A 19,618-nucleotide genomic window follows, 5' to 3' on the forward strand; every position below is an offset into this window, starting at 1 on the left:
AGCAAAGGACACTGTCATCAAAACAAAATGCCTGCCTACAGATTGGGAAAGAATCTTCACTAACCCTTTATCTGACAGAGGACTAATATCGAGTATATACAAAGAACTAAAGAAGCTGAAAAGCAGCAAACCAAGTAGTCCAATTAAAAAATGGGGAACAGAGCTAAACAGAGAATTCTCGACAGAGGAATATCAAATGGCAGAGAAACACTTAAAGAAATGCTCATCCTCATTAGCCATCAGGGAAATGCAAATCAAAACGACCCTGAGATATCACCTTACACCCATCAGAATGGCCAAGATGAAAAACTCAAGGGACAACACATGCTGGAAGAGGTTGTGGAGAGAGGGGAACCCTCCTCCACTGCTGGTGAGAATGTAAACTGGTTCAACCACTCTGGAAATCTATCTGGTGCTTTCTAAGACAATTAGGACTAGTGCTTCCTCAAGACCCAGCTATACCACTGCTAGGTATATACCCAAAGTTTGCTCAAGTACACAAAAGAGATATTTGCTCAACCATGTTTATAGCAGCTTTATTTGTAATAGCCAGAACCTGAAAACAACCCAGATGTCCATCAACAGAGGAATGGGTACAGAAATTGTGGTAATTTTACACAATGGAATACTACTCAGCAGCAATCAAAAAGGAGGAAATCATGAAATTTGCAGGCAAATGGTGGGACCTAGAAAAGATCATCCTGAGTGAAATATCCCAGAAGGAGAAAGACAAACACGGTATATACTCACTTATATAGGCCTATAAGATATGATAAACATAATGAAATCTACACACCTAAAAAAGATAATCAAGAGAGTGGACATGGGGTAAGATTATCAATCCTCGTTTTGAAAGACAGATGGGATGCACATTAAACACTGACAGGAGTCTACTGAGCGCATTTGAAAGACTCTAACTAGCAGTGTTTTCAAAGCAAAGACTCATGACCAAACCTTTGGCAGAGTACAGGGAATCATAAGAAAGAAGGGGAGTTAGTCTGATGAGGAAAGGATAGGAGCTCCACAAGGACAAAACATATCTGGGCACAGGGTCTTTTCTGAGACTGACTTGCAACCAAGGACCATGAATGAATGTAACCTAGAACCTCTGCTCAGATGTAGCCTGTGGTAACTCAGTAACCAATTGGTTTCCCATAGTGAGGGAAACAAGGACTATTTCTAACAGGAACTCAATGACTGGCTCTTTGGCCTCCCCACCCCCCAAGGGAGGAGCAGTCCTGTTAGGCCACAGAGGAGAGCTTTGCAGCCAGTCCTGAAGATACCTGCTAAAACAGGATCGGATGAATGGGGAGGAGGTTCCCCCTATCAGTGGACTTGGCAAGGGGCACGGTGGAGATGAGGGAGGGAGGGACTGGGAGGGAATGAGGGATTGGGACACGGCTGGGATACAGAGTTAATAAAATGTAACTGATAAGAAAAAATAAAATTAAAAAAAATCAATATCCCTTCTGTATACAAAAGACAAAAGGGCTGATAAAGAAATTAGGGAAAACAACACCCTTCACAATAGCCACAAAGGACATAAAATACCTTGGTGTAACTCTAAACAAGCAAGTCAAAGACTTGTATAAAAAAACTTTCAGTCGCTGAAGAAATGGAAGAAGATCTCACAAGAGAATTCTTAAAAAAATAATTCAAATGGCTGAGAAACATTTAAAGATATGTGCAAGATCCATAGTCACTGGGGAAATGGAAACCAAAAATAGTTTGAGGTATTGTCTAAAGAGAGTCAGAATGGCTAAGAATATTCAGACATTGCTAGTAGGAGTACAAACATCTTTAGCCACTAAGGAAATACTTGTGGCTTTTCCACAGCAAGGTGGGAGTTGTTCTGCCTCTAGAACCAACTATACTACTCTTGGGCATATATCCAAAGCATGTTTCATCCTTCCATTGAGACATTTGTGCAAACATGTTTATGATTGCTCTAATCAACACTTCCAGAAATTGGATATAACCCAGATGTCCATTAACAGAAGAATAGATAAACAAAATGTGGACATTTACACAACAAGATATTACTCGGTCATTTTCCAAAGTAAATCATGAAATTTGAAAGTAAATGCATATCTGAAGGCAACCTAGAAAAAAATCAGTCTGAGTATATAGTAACACAAGTTCAAATATACAAATATGGCATGTATCTTCTTACATGTTAATATTAATTTTAAAGTGAATGATAAGAAACCTACAGTACATAAAACCATGTAGGATACACAGAACAAGGGACTAGTGTTTGAGAACAAGTAACTAGATATCTCTAGGATAGGTCAGTAAAATAGTTATTTATAGATGGAGGATGGACTCATAAAGAATCGGTTGGAAGTGGGGAAGAAAGAGGACATTAAGGAAAGTAATATGAAGAGAGACAGTGAAGATGAAATGTCAAGTGAATGTTACTGTAGTAACCTAATAGACCAGGAGCTTCCTAAAATATATCTGAAGGTGATCCAAATGAAATAATGAGAAAGTCACAACAGGATGTCACTTGTCATCAAATGAAGAATGGGTTATATCTACTTGAGGTGATGCCCAAAGGAGTGTGATTGGAATGCCCAAACAATGCAAACTTTGATCAATATTATAATTTGCTCTCCATAAATTCACTGCAAGTCTCTATCGCTGAATGCATCACTTACACAACTCACTGAACATAGAGAAATTAAGCTGGTGCCTACACAGAAATTTTACTGTATAGGTATATTTATCTATATCTGGATTGATATAGATAGATGATAGATATGATAGATAGATAGATGATAGATAGATAGATAGATGATAGATAGATTGATTGATAGACAGATTTATTTGTGTGTGTAGTCACTATATTTTTTTTTAAATTCCAGTAACCAAATTTTGTAAGATTATACATAGGAGACATCAATTAATTATTTTGTTTGTTTGTATATAAGAATTAACATTACATCATTTTTTTTTACTTTCCTACCTTCAAAGCCTCTTGCAGTTTTAGCTCTTTTGAAAATTCATAGCTGCATTTTTATGAATAAATTTACCTTTGTTAGATATCAAAATTTGATTTGCAGTATATTATATATATATATCATATTATAACAATAATATATAATAATACCATAAAATTATATCAGTAGTAATTAAGACAAATGGTATTACAGTAAAGTAGAAAAAGTATAGAGATAAAGTATTTTTCTTTTTGGTTTTTGTTATGAGACAGTTGACTGACTCTCAAGACTTCTGCTGCCAAGTTCAAAACTGAGTTCATATTCACAGGCCCTAAAGCCTACTCCTATCCTGATTCTTCAGGTGATTCATGTTTGTCTTTTAATCAGGAAAGAATGTAAAGAGGAAAGTGGCTGATACTCTAAACTAAGCACACAAGTCATAAATGTGTTGCCTGTCATGACTTAAATTGACTATGAGCAGCTTTCCCCCTCTTTTTGTCCTGTATAATTCTGAATTTGGTGCCAGACATCCAGGAAGAGGTCTGAATGCAAAAGCTGACTTGAGAACCCTGAACCCAGGTGTCCTGCATAAGGCTCAGTCACTAGTGTTTACTTTCTTAGTCAAAACTTCATGTCAAAGTATGACTGAAGTCTCCCTCTCCAGCCCCCCATGTCCCTCCTCTAGTCCACTGATAAGGGACGTCCTCCTCCTCTACTTTCTTACTGTAGCTTATCAGGTTTCATCAAAACTGTCTGGATCTACTTTCCCTGTTGGTTTGTTTAGCCACCTTGAATGGTGGAAGTGATCAAAGAGCTATCAAAGTGATCAAAGCTTGATTGTCCCTGCTCCCCTTCCTAAGAGAAATCAAATGTTCAAACTACTTTCACAACAGCAATCAAAAACAAACAAGCTGTTTTTGAATGACCTACAATTTTGTCTCAGACTCTGGTGCTCTCCAAAGTCACTGTGGACCATGATGAAATCATACAGGTTGTTGACGGAAGAAAGAAAGAACCAAACATGTTTTTAACCCACATAGAGGAACCAGGTGCAGAGCTCCAGGGCTATGGGATTCCAAGAGTAATTGGATGACAGTGAAATAGCACAATAAAAATACAGCAAATTCAGAGCAAGTCTGGCTACAGCAACAGAAATATCTCAGTACTGCGACCCTCAGTTGTCTGGAACTTGCTACAGTGTTTGCACCGACCTGTTATGAGAACCTATGGCTATGCACATAGTGAGAGACTGAAGCAACAGTAGGAAGCAACTAGAGCATACAAAGCCTTCGCTGACATTGTTGAGGTCTGAGCCTGTTCCAGAACCTAAGCCAATAATCTTCCTGATTCAATCTAGATGCAGGAGACTGTCTCTGTGCAGTGAAGAGCCTAAATGTTCCTTCTTTTGCTTTGTCTCATCCTACTCCAGCAACCTGCATATACATCCCCCCATAGCGGGATGTCTCAGCTCTTGTTTTCATTACTGGGATCCTAGCAACTACATGGAGGCAGGCATAATCCTCGGTACATTTATCCCCATTCACATCTTACTTGATATACCCCAAAATATCCAGAACCTTTTTGACAGTGAACCAAGTCCTCTATGGAACAACTTTCTCTGAGTACTTTTTTGAATGTGCTATGTTTGTTCTGTCTACAAGCTAGTACATGACCTGGTAAACACATGTAATTCCATTGAAGATTATGAACTAGTTATAGAACAATGTGATAAACAGTTTGACATTTTCCAGCTTTATTGTGCATCTACAAACATTTCCACTTCTCTTTGTTATGTTTTCAGTAAGAAAGAAATCAGGAAGAGAAACCATCAACTTTTGTGTCTGCTCCATGGTGTGATTCCATGGACAAACTTATGTTTGTTTGTTTGTTTTTAACACATTGATGCTAATATGTCAAGATAAGTTTTCATTCTTCTCAGGTCTATTTGGCCATCTAAATGTGTTATGTTTGAATATCTGTTTCTTTCAAAAATTGGAGAGTTTCTGCTAAAGTGACCTTGAATATCCCTATGTCCTCAGTACAAATCTTAGAATCTCCAGTTTCATGTGTTCTGGTTTTAGTATATTTAAAGGAACTCAGAGTTTAGACACTGGTCATACTCATAACTAATTTATTTTACATTGATATTGTAATGTAGTGTTCTGAAATTCATGTCATTCATGCCCATATTCTGTCCTCTGCTTAGTTAGCTGTGCTGGAAACCCAGTGTTCTGTGATATGATTGGAGGTTTTATGATTTTCATTTCCAACCTTTCTATCTGTCTTTCTCCTCCCTCACAATCTCAATTTTGTCTTATGATTTGTCTTTTATGGTACTCAGTCTTTTCTGTGTATTGTTGTTTATTCTATCTCTTATCCAAGTTCTCATGGAGAATGTTGATTCTTGTCTGAATGCCCAGTTGAATCCATTTCTTGATTCTGTCTTCTTTTCTGTTGTTCCTCTCTTCACTTTCTGAAGTATTTATCTGCCACTTTATCTCTCTGAGAAACTGAGTTAAGTTGTTGATTATTTATGATATTGTGGAGGAGTCAGTAGGCTTTTTCATATTCCTGTTTTTTGTTGATACTATAATTGGTACATGTGTTCATTTGAACATCAGTTTTGGGATTAGGATGGCCCTTTGCTGAAAAGTATCTTTTTGAAACCTCAATACATATTTCCTCTCTGAGAATGAAACAAACATACTAGCCTAAGATCCTGGTAGTTGTATTGTTGTGGAGTACTTGAATAGAAAAAAAAATCAGGATTCCTAATTTATGTTGGAAGTAAAGAACTCTTAGGAATGCTTTCACAAGATAGAGAAATCATTGTTCAGGAGCCCACTGCAGCTAGAAAGAGAAGAAATGCCAATACAGGAGGAAGGAAAGTGCCCATCTTCAGTTATAGACAGTAGATAGAAAGACTGCATTGCTACTTGACAGAAGTCTTAATCTAGATTCTGTTTGACCATAAGCAGTGAACAAGTGTTTGTAAACAATTAGAGTAGACTGATGCTTTACAGATAAGCTTGGGCAACAAAAAGGATGTTTCTGGACTAAAAATGAACAGCCTTTCGTCTCTCTGAATGTGTAATGGCAGGTAAGATTTCATCACAATGAGAAGCATTGAAGTATACCTTCAGCAGGAAGGTAAGGACATTAAAAACTCTGATTCTGTAACTATGAGAAGACTAGCCAGGATTTTCCCTGGTGGTTTTCATAGCATATCAGAACTCCACTGATTCATATTTTAAAACTCAGAAAGTTTAAACTCTCAAATACTTTAAACTACTTTCTCAGATTTTTATACCTTGCATTTACCTTAAATCCCTTTCTTAGACATTCAAAATTTACATCAACTTTAAAGTGTTTGTTTCCAACATCCAGGCCTTTAAACAGAGACAGATTTGTTTGAATACTGGGAGAAATTATTGACAAGCCATTTCTTTTAAATGAAAGAACCATAAACTATTAGGTATTAGTAGCTTCAGTTTGAATTTCATTTAAATCTAATTTTTTGAGATTAGATTTTTTTCAGTGTGAAGCTAGCAAGGTAATATCTTCTTCAAAGGAAAATCTTGTATCTGTAGAAAAGAACAAGGCCTGACTTTCATGTATGATATGAACTGACCATGAAGCTGCAGCATTGTTCAGAGGAGCTGCCTAAAGTTTCATAACCCCTGTTAAACTTTGAAGAGATCTGAGATGGGTAAATTTGGGCAGGAAGTATAATCCAAATGGCCTCTATACCAGTAAAAATGACAAAGATTTAATGGATACCTGGGCACCCAGTCTGGGATCCTCCATGGCATTTTCAAAAACTATGTAGGGACCAGAGGTTGATAGTCTTTGGATGCCACACAAAACAACATTGTCTTCATCTGCCACACAAGGCATCATGAGCCTCCAAATACCAGACTTGTGAGGCCTGAGAGATTTTCTATGGAGCAGGAACTTGGGAAAAATAACCTACCTTGGCCAGGCAGAGTAGAGAATTTAATTCAACCATGTCCATAGGTTGGGCAGGGATTTATTGTTGGGTGAAGCATGTGGCAGAGAAATCATTTTCATTACATTCCTTAAATCTGTACTCAGGAGAACTCTCTGAGGGCTTGGAGAGAGAGCATCTAACTTATTATCACATTTTTCATTTGAATATTTTTCATTAATTAATTGAATTTACATATTGGTCATGGGCCCCACCCTCTTCTCCTCCCAATCCTACTCTCTCCCACACTTCCTCCTCCACTATTCTGCTCCATATCTACACAACCCAGCCCCTGTAGTCTTAGTTTGTAGGCTGAGTTTGTGTTCCTCCCCTGTTGTCTTTTAGGGCAGTTCCATTAGGGAAAAGTGATCAACAAAGAGAAAATATAGTCTATGTCCACTCCACTAACTAATGGGCCCACATGAAGCCTAATCACATCAGCCACTTATATGTAGAGGACCTACATGCATTGTCCTTGGTGGGTACTTCATACTCTGTAGGACCCTCTGGGCCCTGGGTGTTTGGCCCTGATGATCTTCTTGTAGAGTTCCTGTCACACATATATAAATGAATAAGTATACAGATAGAATGAACTGAATCGATTCTTTAGTCTTTAGTATTGCTTTTATGTGAATGGAAAAACATAAGCCCTCAGCTCAAATGAAAAAAGAGAGAATTTCTTCTTGAATAAATTTGAGAGTCTGTGAACACAATTTAGGTTAACCCAAATTCCATGATACAATGTGGAAGCAGCTTCATAAATTTTCAGAGTAACGGAATAAAAAAAACTATAAATCCAATACAGCTGGAAACCTCAGAGAGGATATTAACAGCAAAATGGGGCAAGGTATCTTACAGGACCAAGATGGCTATGTGATGTCATTCTTGTCTTTTAGATTGGCAAAAGCCGGTAGTGTACTGGGTTACTACATTCTAAAATGATTTTATTCACCAGCTATAGGAGATATATAGATACAGATACAGATACAGGTATTGATGTAGCTATCGTCTTAACCACAGAGGTGTCCAAGAAATGGCTACTCAGGGTGCTGCAAGTAGCCCACGCTATGGTAATGAGCCTATCAAACTACAATATTTAAATCTCTTCAATGAAGTTTTTATAGCCAGTCTTTGCAAAGACAGCTCTTTCCAGGAGTTCTCATTAATACATGTATACATTCCTACAGTTCAATATTTAGTATGGGATAATCCTTGGGGAAAACTAATTATCTTTCTCTTGGCTGTTGCTAATTGCCTGCTTTTGCCCAATAGATTCTCTCTTTTTTTTAATTTTTTCATACATTTTATTGACTTGAAATTATAGTGTATTTTTTTATTTTTAGTTACAATTTGTTAACTGTGTCCCAGCTATATCCCTCTCCCTCATTCCCTCCCCCTCCCCAACTCCCTCCCTGGTCTCTTCCCTGCCCCTTTCCAAGTCCACTGATAGGGGAGGACCTCCTCCCCTTTCATATGACCCTGTTTTATCAGGTATCTTTAAGGCTGGCTGCAAAGTCATCCTCTGTGGCCTAACAGGACTGCTCCTCCCCTGGGGGGGGAGGTCAAAAAGCCTGCCCTTGAGATCCTGTTAGAAATAGTCCTTGTTCCCCTTACTTTGGAAAACTACTTGGTTACTGAGCTACCATGGGCCACATCCGAGCAGAAGTTCTAGGTTATATCCATAGATGGTCCTTGGTTGAGTGTCAGTCTCAGAAAAGGCCCTGTGCCCGGATATATTTGGTACTTGTAGAGCTCCTATACTTTCCATATCATACTAACTCCCCTTAACATAACATGTGATTCCCTCTTAACATAACCTCTAGACACAGATCTCAGATAAATGTAGCACATCCAATTCGAATTTCTTCCTGGTGATGGCAGGTCAGAAGGCAGACTCCTTCCTTCAGTAGAAACCAGTGGACTTCAGGTTGATGAATTCTGTTAAGCTCCCTCTATTAGGGTCACCCAGACTCTTATCTACCACAGGTTTTGAAACAAGCTTTTGAGAACCCATCCCCAAGTACTGAAGGCTATGTGTGACACAATTCAACACAACTGCCTGCAACCAAGTTCCAATTTCTCCCATTATGTACTGTTTTAATGTATTTGGGGTTTTCCTCACTTTAATATGCTACTTTAAATTACTATTTTCCCTTGCCTTACACAGGAAACTCTACTCATTCATTTAATCTGCAAGCTTAGAGAAACACATTTCCTTTTCTACTTTTTTACTACTTTTTGAATTTTTATAAAAATTCATTAATTTTTACATTATGATTATGAGTGTTTTGCCTTCATGTTTGTGTGTGTACTACTTGTGTGCATAGTCCTTCATAGGCCAGTGGAGACATGGATACCCTAGAACTGGTGTTACACATTATTGGGACCTAAAACTGGCTACTGTTTCTTGAATCAGGGTCCTCCACAAGAGCAGCAACTAGTTATAACGTATCAATCATTTTTCAAACCCAAGTACACTATTTTGCACATGCTTATTTATTCTTATTTTATGTACTTGAGAGCTCACCTTCTTATATAGGTATGAATACCACAGGTGTGCCTGGTGCCCAAAGATGCCAGAAGGGATCTTATGAACTGGAGCTAAACATGTTTCTAAGGCCACCCTGTGGGCACTGAGAACTGATGCTAGCTAGCTTTTATTCAAAGCTGTGCATCTATAGATAGATGCCTGGGCATCTGTCTATACCACAAAGAGACACTTTAACACTAGGAGTGTATATAAACTTGTTAGAATTTTTATAAGTTAGTATGAAATTGAATCATTACAAAAGAAAAGGATATGAAGCTCTTTCATATATTCCTAGTGAACACCTTAGTGACTCTTCTGTAACCCAGTGCTTCCATGTGCTGAAACATCATAAGCACCTATGTATTCAGTACTCATCTGATACAAACATGTGATATTTTATGCACAAAGTGTACACCAAAAAACATTAGGAACAGTTAAACTTCTGAGAGTTTAGGAGAAGTTCGATGATATTCCTGGGTTGTCATAGGCTTATTCACACAAGATTTACATGTCACAAGAAAAGTCAAAGGCTAGGACCTCTAGGTTCCTGTATTTGACAAAGACTTTTTGAGAAAAATGTGCTGACAATACCCATCATTCTGTTCTTCTGGTTTAGATTCATTTGGAGAAACTATCAATATTTGTTGACCTTATATTTTGCCATTGAAGAGATCAATAAGGACTCAAGCCTGCTTCCCAATATGACCTTAGATTCCCACATCTACAGTGCCTTTAATTCTAACAAAAGAATCTTAGAGGGCCCTCTAATGTGGCTGTCTGGAAGGAGTGAATATATCCCTAACTACAAGTGCAACACTCAACACAAAGCTCTAGAAATCATTTCAGGAACCAAGCCGGAATTTTCTGCTGCAATTGCAACACTTTCAGAGCTCTACAATCTCCCACAAGTAAGTTAGAAACATATTTTTAAGCATAATCACATCTTAGACCTGACCAAAACAAACAAACCAACAAAAGAACAATAACAGAACAAACAAAAGAAAACAGAGAAGTGGATTATGTTTAGTGTAGGCAGATTTCAAAAAGCAGTGAAGGAATTATTTTGATATGGCAATAGTTAACAGATGACAGAGTGTGGTGAAAAGCATGGACAGCAAATTCTGGGAATTTTTAAGCAGATCACTTAGTATTCATGATTCTATCTCCAAACAATGGATGATGTACTGTGGATACTCAGTCTGCATTTGATCATAAGTCAAATTCTACAACAAAGATTCCTAAATATGCAATCTAGCATATAAACATCTCAAAATTCCTACGGTTGTCAATACCTGACACATGGAAAAAGAAAGTCCAGGACATGTAACTAAGTTTGGAACAATGTTTAATGACATCACGGATGAAAATCTTTCAAGGAATTAATGATATCATTCAGGAAATAGATCTCAGAATAGCACCCACAGAGACCAACCACTTAGCTATATCATTGCAATTGACTCATGCCAGGCTACATGGAAGAAATGCATCTGTCAGCAGGCATTACTACAAACAGAGAAAATACTTGGTGAGCACAAGAGTCAGCAATAATCAAGATTACAAACCCACCTGGTAACTCTCTTTGTTATCATTCAGTTAAACAGTCTGTAAATGTGTTTTAACCTAATGTAATAAAAAGTAAAAGACAATAATTTATATCTGTCCGAGTTTTGTCTCTATCAAATCTATTGAGAAGGATGATGCAATAACCCCTGGCAATGTGGCCCCAGATCTTCACAACTTATACAATATTTTTTAAGTTTTTTTTTTTAAATTTTATTTTTCTTATTAGTTTCTCTTCAGATCACATAAATCTTTCACCTTTTAGCTTACACAATTTTAACTTAGGAAACTGAATCTCTAAAAACTTTGTTAGTCTCTTTCTGTATTTGCTTTCCTAAAGATGAAGGTTCTCGGAAATATAGTGTTATGTGACGAGAAGGTATCTGTTAATGCTTTCTGCAGTCTTTCTCTACATCAGATACTTTTTGGCATTGTTATTGCAACAAGAGATATCTATCATGTCTTTCAAAGCCAGTGAACAGCTTATTGTTTACTTATTGGCAGCTTCAGACACCTTAGTAACTTTGGAGCCTATAGTAGTTGTAAAAGACTGTACTCCACCACATAATTTAGGGACAAGCTAATCTCACAAAAGACATGCTCCTTAACAATATTCAGTCCTTTAACCCTCATATTTGAATTATGAAGTCACTTCCTTACTCAGGGTGATGATTCCAAATACCTGAAACTCAGAATCACTTTTTTTTCTTTGCTTCTTCAGGTCACATATGGACCATTTGATTCTGTGCTTAGTGACAAACATACTTCCCTATCCCTTTATCAGATGTCTACTAAAGACAGAGGTCTAGCCCAAGGGCTGATCTCTTTATTGCTCCACTTTGGCTGGAACTGGGTGGGGCTCATTGTGTCTGATGATCAGAAAGGGAGTTTCTCTCTGACCTGAAAGTAAAGATGGTATCAGAAGATATCTGTATAGCTTTTACAGAAAAAACTCCCCGATAATTTGAATCATAATATAAAATATGATTATGGTTTGCTGAACTTGAAACAACATACATGAGTAAATGTGAATTTATTCTATGGTGATATAGATAACTTGCTGTTATTCTATGTAAACCTTCATATCTTTGTAACCAGAAAGAAGGTGTAGATCTTTGCAAAGCCACACTCAACATACTTAGACTCTATAATAAATGAAAAGCATGTTATGATAAACCTATTCAGTGGAAGCTTCTCCTTTTTAAAGAAGAGAACTATCCCTGGCTTCAAGCACTTTCTTGAGGCCCTTACACCCTCCCATTACCCAGGAGATGTTTATTTCTCTAAATTCTGGATTGACCATTTTAATTGTTCACCTCCTTCTTCACCTCTTTTCTATGTGAAAATCATAAACCCTGTCCAGTGAATATTTCCCTAAAGACTAAAGATAAAATAAATGTTATTATGACTATTTCTGAGCCAAGCCATTCCATATGGAATTCAGTGTATGCAGTGGCCCATGCCCTGCATAAAATGCTATTGAGCAAAACTGAAATGGGATCTAAAGAAGACAGAAACAAAGACTGGCTTCTACCATGGCTGGTAAGCCTCATTCATAAGCAGGGGAATCTGAGAATCTTACTTTATTAGTAAGTAATTTACTGGGGTCAAGGCAATAGAACATTTTCATCTTATAATTAAAAGTATAAGCTAAAATGTAAAAGAGTTTAAGTTTTTCTCCATTTAGTTCCTTATTGGCTATAGGCTTGCTGTATATTGTTTTTACTGTGTTAGGGATATGACTTGTATCCCTGATGCCTCTAAGACTTAGTTAAACATGAATGGGTATTGGATTTTGTCAGATGCTTTTTTGGCATCTAAGAAGATCATCATGTGGTTTTTCTACTTCAGTTTGTTTATATGATTGATTACAATGATGGATTTCTGTATATTGAACCTGCATGCCTTGGATGAAGCCTATGTGGTCATGGTGGATGATATCTCTTATGTATTCTGGGTTTCGGTTTGCAAGTGTTTTAGTGAATATTTTTGCATCAATGTTCATAAGAGAGATAGGTCTAAAGTCTTTTTTTGGTTGGGTCTTTGTGAGGTTTAGGTATCAAGGTGACTGTGGCCTCATAAACTTAGTTTGGTAATGTTAATTCTTCTTCTGTTTTGTGGATAAGTTTGAAGAGAATTGGAGTTAGCTCTTTTTAAGGTCTGTAAAATTCTGCACTGAAACCCTGTGGCCCTGGGCTTTTTTGTAAGGGATACTTGTGACATTGCTTCTTTTTCCTTGGGGCATATGGGACTATTTAATCTATTTACCCAATTTTGATTTAATTTTGGTAAATGAAATCTATCAATAAAATTATCCATTCCTTTTAGATTTTCAAATTTTGTGGCATACAGGTTTTTGTATGATTGTTTGGATTTTCTCAGTATCTGTTGTTATGTCCCCTTTATTGTTTCTGATTTTGCTAATTTGGATAGTTTCTCTTTGCCTTTTATTTAGTTTGCCTAAGGGTTTGTCTATCTTGTTGATTTTCTCAAAGAACCAGCTCTGGGTCTCATTGATTCTTTGAATTGTTTTCTTTTTTTCTAATTCAGTGATTACAGCTCTGAGTTTGATTATTTCTAATTGTCTACTCCTCTTAAGTGTCTGCTTGTTTTTTTCCCCCGAGGGATTTTAGGTGTGTCATTAAGTTGCTTGTATGAGATGTCTCAAACTTCTTTCTGGTGCCATTTTGTGCTATGAACTTCCTCTTAGCACTGCTTTCATTTTGTCCCATAATATCTTATTAATATTGCTCTGTAGTACAACTTGGAGTCAGGGATGGAGATACCTCCAGAAGTTCTTTTATTATACAAAAATTTTTAGCTATTCTGTTTTGTGTGTTTGTGTGTGTGTGTATGTTCCATATGAAGTTGAGAATTGTTCTTTCAAGGTCTGTGAAGAATTGTGTTGGTATTTTGATAGTAATTGCATTGAATCTGTAGATTGCTTTTAGTAGTATAGTCATTTTTACTATGTTAATTTGACTGATCCATGAGCATGGGTGATATTTCCATCTTCTGATGTCTTTTTCAGTTTCTATTATTATTATTATTATTATTATTATTTACACTTTATTCACTTTGTATCCCTCCATAAGCTCCTCCCTCCTCCCCTCCCGGTTCCACCCTCCCTACCCCTTCTTCATGCATGCCCCTCCCCAAGTCCAATGATAGGGGAGGTTCTCCTCTACTTCCTTGGGATCTTAGTCTATCATATCACATCAGGAGTGGCTGCATTGTCATCTTCTGTGGTTTGGTAAGACTGCTCTCCCCTCACAGGGAGATGATCAAAGAGCAGGCCTATCAGATTGTGTCAGAGGCAGTCCCTCTTCCGATTACTATGTAGCCGACTTAGACATTAAATTGCCATGGATTACATCTGCACAGGGGTTCTAGGTTGTCCCCATGCCTGGTACTTGCTTGGAGTATGGGTCTCTGGGAAGACCCCTGTGTTCAAATCTTCTAGTTCTGTTGCTCTCCTTGTGGGGTTCCTGTCCTCTCCATAACCTACTATTTCCCACTTCTTACATAAGATTCCATGCACTCTGCCCAACAGTTGGTCATAAAGTCTCAGCCTCTTTGATAGTCTGCAAGGCAGAGCCTTTCAGAGGCCCTCTGTGGCAGGTTCCTAGGTTGTTTCCTGTTTTATTCTTCTTCTGATGTCTTTGCCTTTCAGAATGGGGATTGACCGTTTTAGTCAGAGTCCTCTCTCTTGATTAGTTTCTTTAGATGGACAAATTTTAGGTTTATCCTATAAGTCTATATGAGTGAGTATATACTGTGTGTGTCTTTCTGCTTCTGGGAGAGCTCACTCAGGGTGATCCTTTCCAGGTCCCACAATTTACCTGCAAATTTTATTATTTCCTTATTTTTCATTGCTGAGTAATACTCCATTGTATAGATGTACCACAGTTTCTGCATCCATTCTTCCGTTGAGGGGCATCTGGGCTGTTTCCAGCTTCTGACTATTACAAATAAGGCTGATACAAACAAGGTTGAGCAAATGTCCTTATTATGTACTTGAGCCTCTTTTGGATATATGCCTAGGAGTGGTATGGCTGGATCTTGAGGAAGCACTATCCTAGTTGTCTGGGAAAGCACCAAATTGATTTCCAGAGTGGTTGTACAAGTTTACATTCCCACCAGCAGTGGAGGAGGGTTCCCCTTTCTCCACAACCTCTCCAACATGTATTGTCAATGGAGTTTTTCATCTTGGCCATTCTGATGGGTGTAAGGTGAAATCTAAGGGTTGTTTTGATTTGCATTTCCCTAACGGCTAATGAGGTTGAGCATTTCTTCAAGTGTTTCTCTGCCATTCGATATTCCTCTACAGAGAATTCTCTGTTTACCTCTGTTCCCCATTTTTAATTGGATTACTTGGTTTGCTGCTTTTCAGCTTCTTTAGTTCTTTATATATGATGGATATTAGCCCTCTGTCAGATAAAGGGTCAGTGAAAATTCTTTCCCAATCTGTAGGCAGTCATTTTGTTTTGATGATGGTGTCCTTTGATTTACAGAAGCTTTTCAGTTTCATGAGGTCCCATTTATTGATTGTTGATCTTAGAGCCTGTGCTGTTGGTGTTCTGTTCAGGAAGTTGTCCCCTGTGCCAATGAGTTCTAGGGTATTCCCCACTTTTTTTCTACCGATTTAATGTGTCTGGTTTTATGTTGAGCTCTTTGATCCACTTGGATTTCAGTTTTGTGCAGGGTGATAAATATGGATCTATTTTCATTTTTGTACATGTAGACAACCAGTTGGACCAGCACCATTTGTTGAAGATGCTCTCTTTTTTCCATTGTATGGTTTTGGCATCTTTGTCAAAATCAGGTGTCCATAAGTGTGTGGGTTTATTCTGGGTCTTCTGTTCGGTTCCATTGATCCAACATTCTTTCAGTTTCTTTTTTCAGAGATGTGAAGTTTCAACTTTATTGTACTTTTTGAGGCTCACTCTCCGTCAAAGTCAATGGGCAGTTTTGGATAAGCTTCTGTAAGGTGCTGAAAAGGAGGTATATTATTTTTGTCTGGGTGAGAATTCTGTAGATGTCTGTTAAATCTATTTGATCCGGGCATATGTTCATTTAATTGTTTCTCTATTTTTTGTCTTCATGACCTGTACTTTGGTGAGTGTGGGATTTTGAAGTCTCCCTCTATTACTGTGGCTGTATTAGTGTATAATTTAAGCTTCAGTAATGTTACATTTACAAATGTAGGTGCCCTTGTATTTGGAGCAAAATATTCAAAATTGAGACATCATCTTGGTGGATTTTTTTCTATCATATGTATCCTTTTGATATGATATGTGTCCTCTCATATCTGTTTGAATAAATTCAGTTAAAAGATTATTTTATTAGATATTAGGATGGCTTTTTTCAACATGAATCTTGGGTCAGTTTCCTTGAAAAACCTATTTCCATCTCTTCATTCTGAGGTAATGTTCTCCTTTGTTTTTAAGATTTTTTAATGCAGCAGATTAATAAGTCATGTTTATGCATCCACTGTGTTAGTCTGTGTTTTTTTATTAAGGAACTGTGTCCATAGATGTTGAGTGATACTAATGATTAATGATTGCTAGTGCCTGTTATTTTGATTTTTATGATTGCAGCAAGTTTTTGTGTTTCTATTCTTTTGGTTTTGCAGCAGCGGTGTTATTTATTTTCTGTGTTTCTCTGGGTGTTGTTTACTTCCTTTGGTTGGTGTTTTCCTTCTAGTATCTTCTGTACAGTTGTGAAGCATAGACACTGGCATTTTCAAGTCCACAGCATGACCTCTCACTTGCTGTGAAGTCACTACTATCCAATCCTTAGTAACCATGTCCACTGGGTGCTGCCATTTTGGATCCTCTTCAAATCTACATCTTCTAAATGGACATATTAATTTCTGGTCCTGGAGAAAGACACAGGACCTTTTTCCAACTAAGGACATGCTACACACTATACTATCTTGCATCTCATAGACAATATTTCCACTTGTGTTCAGTAGCTCTTGTGTTATTTCTATGGGGAATAATTTTAATCTCACTAAACAACTGGGAAGAGAAATAAACAAACTAAGCCCTTTCAGAAAGAAAGTCATGTTAGAGAGCGGGAAAATGAAATTCTCTTTAAAGTCAGCCAGTAATCTGTGTGGGCCACTCATATCATATGATGTCTCTCTTCAGCTGTATCCATTTCTGAGGAAAATTAAATTTATAAATGCTGCTGGAGATGAAATAAGCTTTGATGAGAACAAGAATATTGTGGAAACGTATGATATACAAAACTTTATTGCATATAGTTTGCAAAATGTATTGCTACTTAAAGTGGGAGAGTTCATCTTCAAGAGTGCACAAGATCAAGGCTTTTTCATCAATGAAGTGCTGATTCAATGGCCAAGCATCTTCAATCAGGTCTGGAATATTTTCAGTATTTAATATGAAGGGAATTATTTGTAAAGAATTATAAAAATGATTGTGTAATGATTCTTTTAAAATAATTGTGAAATTTTAATTTTTAGCTCTATTGTGACTGTGAGCTTGTGTGTGGGTGTTCATGCACATGAGCACGTGTGCTTCTTAAGTCCACAGTAAACTGTGATTATCTTCTTGAGTTACTGTCAACTTTATTTTTATCTGTGTGAAACCCTTACTTTCTGATTTTGCTAAATCAGTGGCCAGCATTACCTAGGTTCTCTCTCTGTCTTCATGATCATAAAGATTGGATTTCAGGCCTATTTTTCTGCACCCAGCTTGTCTTCCATCCTTTCATCATGATCAAATTCACATTTTCCTGCTTATGTGGCAAGCATGTTAAATACTAAAACATCTCTTTAGTTCTGTTTGATAACTTTAAATCAGAAATGAACCAATATTTCAGGATTACATATATGTATATACATAAATACACATACAAATGCACACATAAGGTCAGTTAATTCCTTAGCTAGAATTAGATGAATTGAATTTGAATGTTTGTGTTTGTTCATAATGCAGTGAATGAATAATTGAGAGCTCATGGTTATATAGTGGTATGTATGAGTGTTTCTATATGTAAACATACACATGCAAAAAAACTTATGAAATTTTCACATATGTTAATTATACAGGCTAGCTGATGCTCAAGCATTCTTCCATTCAGAGAACTCATGTTCAAGCATATCAATAATTCCACAAGGTTGTGAGCTAGCATAAACAATAAATTATCGATTTGGACACAAGACATTTCTGTAAACAATGCATATGAGCTGCCCAAAATGTGTGTCAGGAACTGAACTCATTTTTCAGTGCATGAGCTGTATGCCCTCTTAACAGCTGATCCAGTTATCCAGAAACACATTACTTTTAAATGTACATATTAGACAGAAACTGAATCCAAACCAAGGCAGAAAACAAGTCTAAGATAGAAATATTTCTTGTCCTACAAATTTCTGACATATAACAAACTAAAATTGCATTAGAATTCTATTAGTTATGTGATTATCTAAGAATGCAACTGCTGAAGATCCCATTTGATGACTACACTAGCATTTGAAAAGAAAGGCAAAGAACTATCCCTAGCATTGGGAGTCAAGGGTAAAAGTCACAGTAACAAATTATAATTCACCAATAGCCAAACCATTTTCATGAGAAAATTGGACTTCCTTTTGCAGCTGAATCAGAGTGCATGGGTGTTACGACAAGACTGGAAATATAAAGGTAGAAACAAGTGTGCTTGGAGGCAAGTATGATTGGATTCTTATCTTAAAATCCAACTGTCCCAAAATTCATACAATAAAATGAGTTCTGCCTTACTGCCTCACAGAAGAGAATATCTTGATGTCCTACACATTTCACACAGAATAGGCACAGTAGTGAGTCATAGTTTGGTCACATGCTTATACAGAGTTGGTTTTATGTACATGTTCAGTTTATGCAAAGAGTCTATGTTTTTATTAGGTTTTATGAGAGGTCAGGTCCTCAGAAAATGTCCTGGGCTTTGCATCCTGCCATACTTATCCCTAGGAGACCATATCCACAAAGATGATTGTGACCTCTCTATACATCATTAGATGTTATTACTTCAGGATGCATCTTGAACCTTGTTTTCAAGAGCATGCTGTAAACAAGCCCTAAGCTTAACAGGCATTTTGTTCCTCATGAAAAGATTTCATCATAAAATGACCCATCTGAAAAGATCATCTGAGATCATTGTACAATGCACTCAGTTACTTTCATTTTAGTCACTAACATTATTAGTACTGTTTATTGTTTTTCATTACTTTTCTAGAGACCCAAGTATGATGACCCTGGTGTAAGGGACTGTGGACACACTATTAACTAAGAAAGTAAAACAACACATTCAAAACAAGCAAAACCTCCAAATATTGATAAGAATTGGGTCTAGATTTAGGGCCCAAAAATAATTCAGTTGACATGTAAGGAAGACATTGAAACATCATTATTCAGCAAGCTTTTTCATCATATATGTAAATATGATGAAAGGATTTACACATAAACACAAATTAAGAATTCTTGGACACACAAAAGGTGGAAATTCATTAAGCAGGATTTTTTTTCCTTTTTGTTTTCTTGCCAGGAAGATTTTGAACATGTTCCTTCCCACCCCATCCATTCCTCTATTCTCTCC

General features: G+C 37.0%; 1 pseudogene; it reads left to right on the forward strand.

Moving 5' to 3' along the window:
• Positions 1 to 6,840: 6,840 nt before the first annotated feature.
• On the forward strand, positions 6,841 to 19,312 carry LOC129681282 (vomeronasal type-2 receptor 26-like; annotated as a pseudogene).
• Positions 19,313 to 19,618: the final 306 nt, after the last annotated feature.

This window comes from Psammomys obesus, unplaced genomic scaffold (assembly GCF_907164565.1).
Source record: "Psammomys obesus unplaced genomic scaffold, mPsaObe1.curated_primary_1811, whole genome shotgun sequence".
Classification (NCBI taxonomy): Eukaryota; Metazoa; Chordata; class Mammalia; order Rodentia; family Muridae; genus Psammomys; species Psammomys obesus.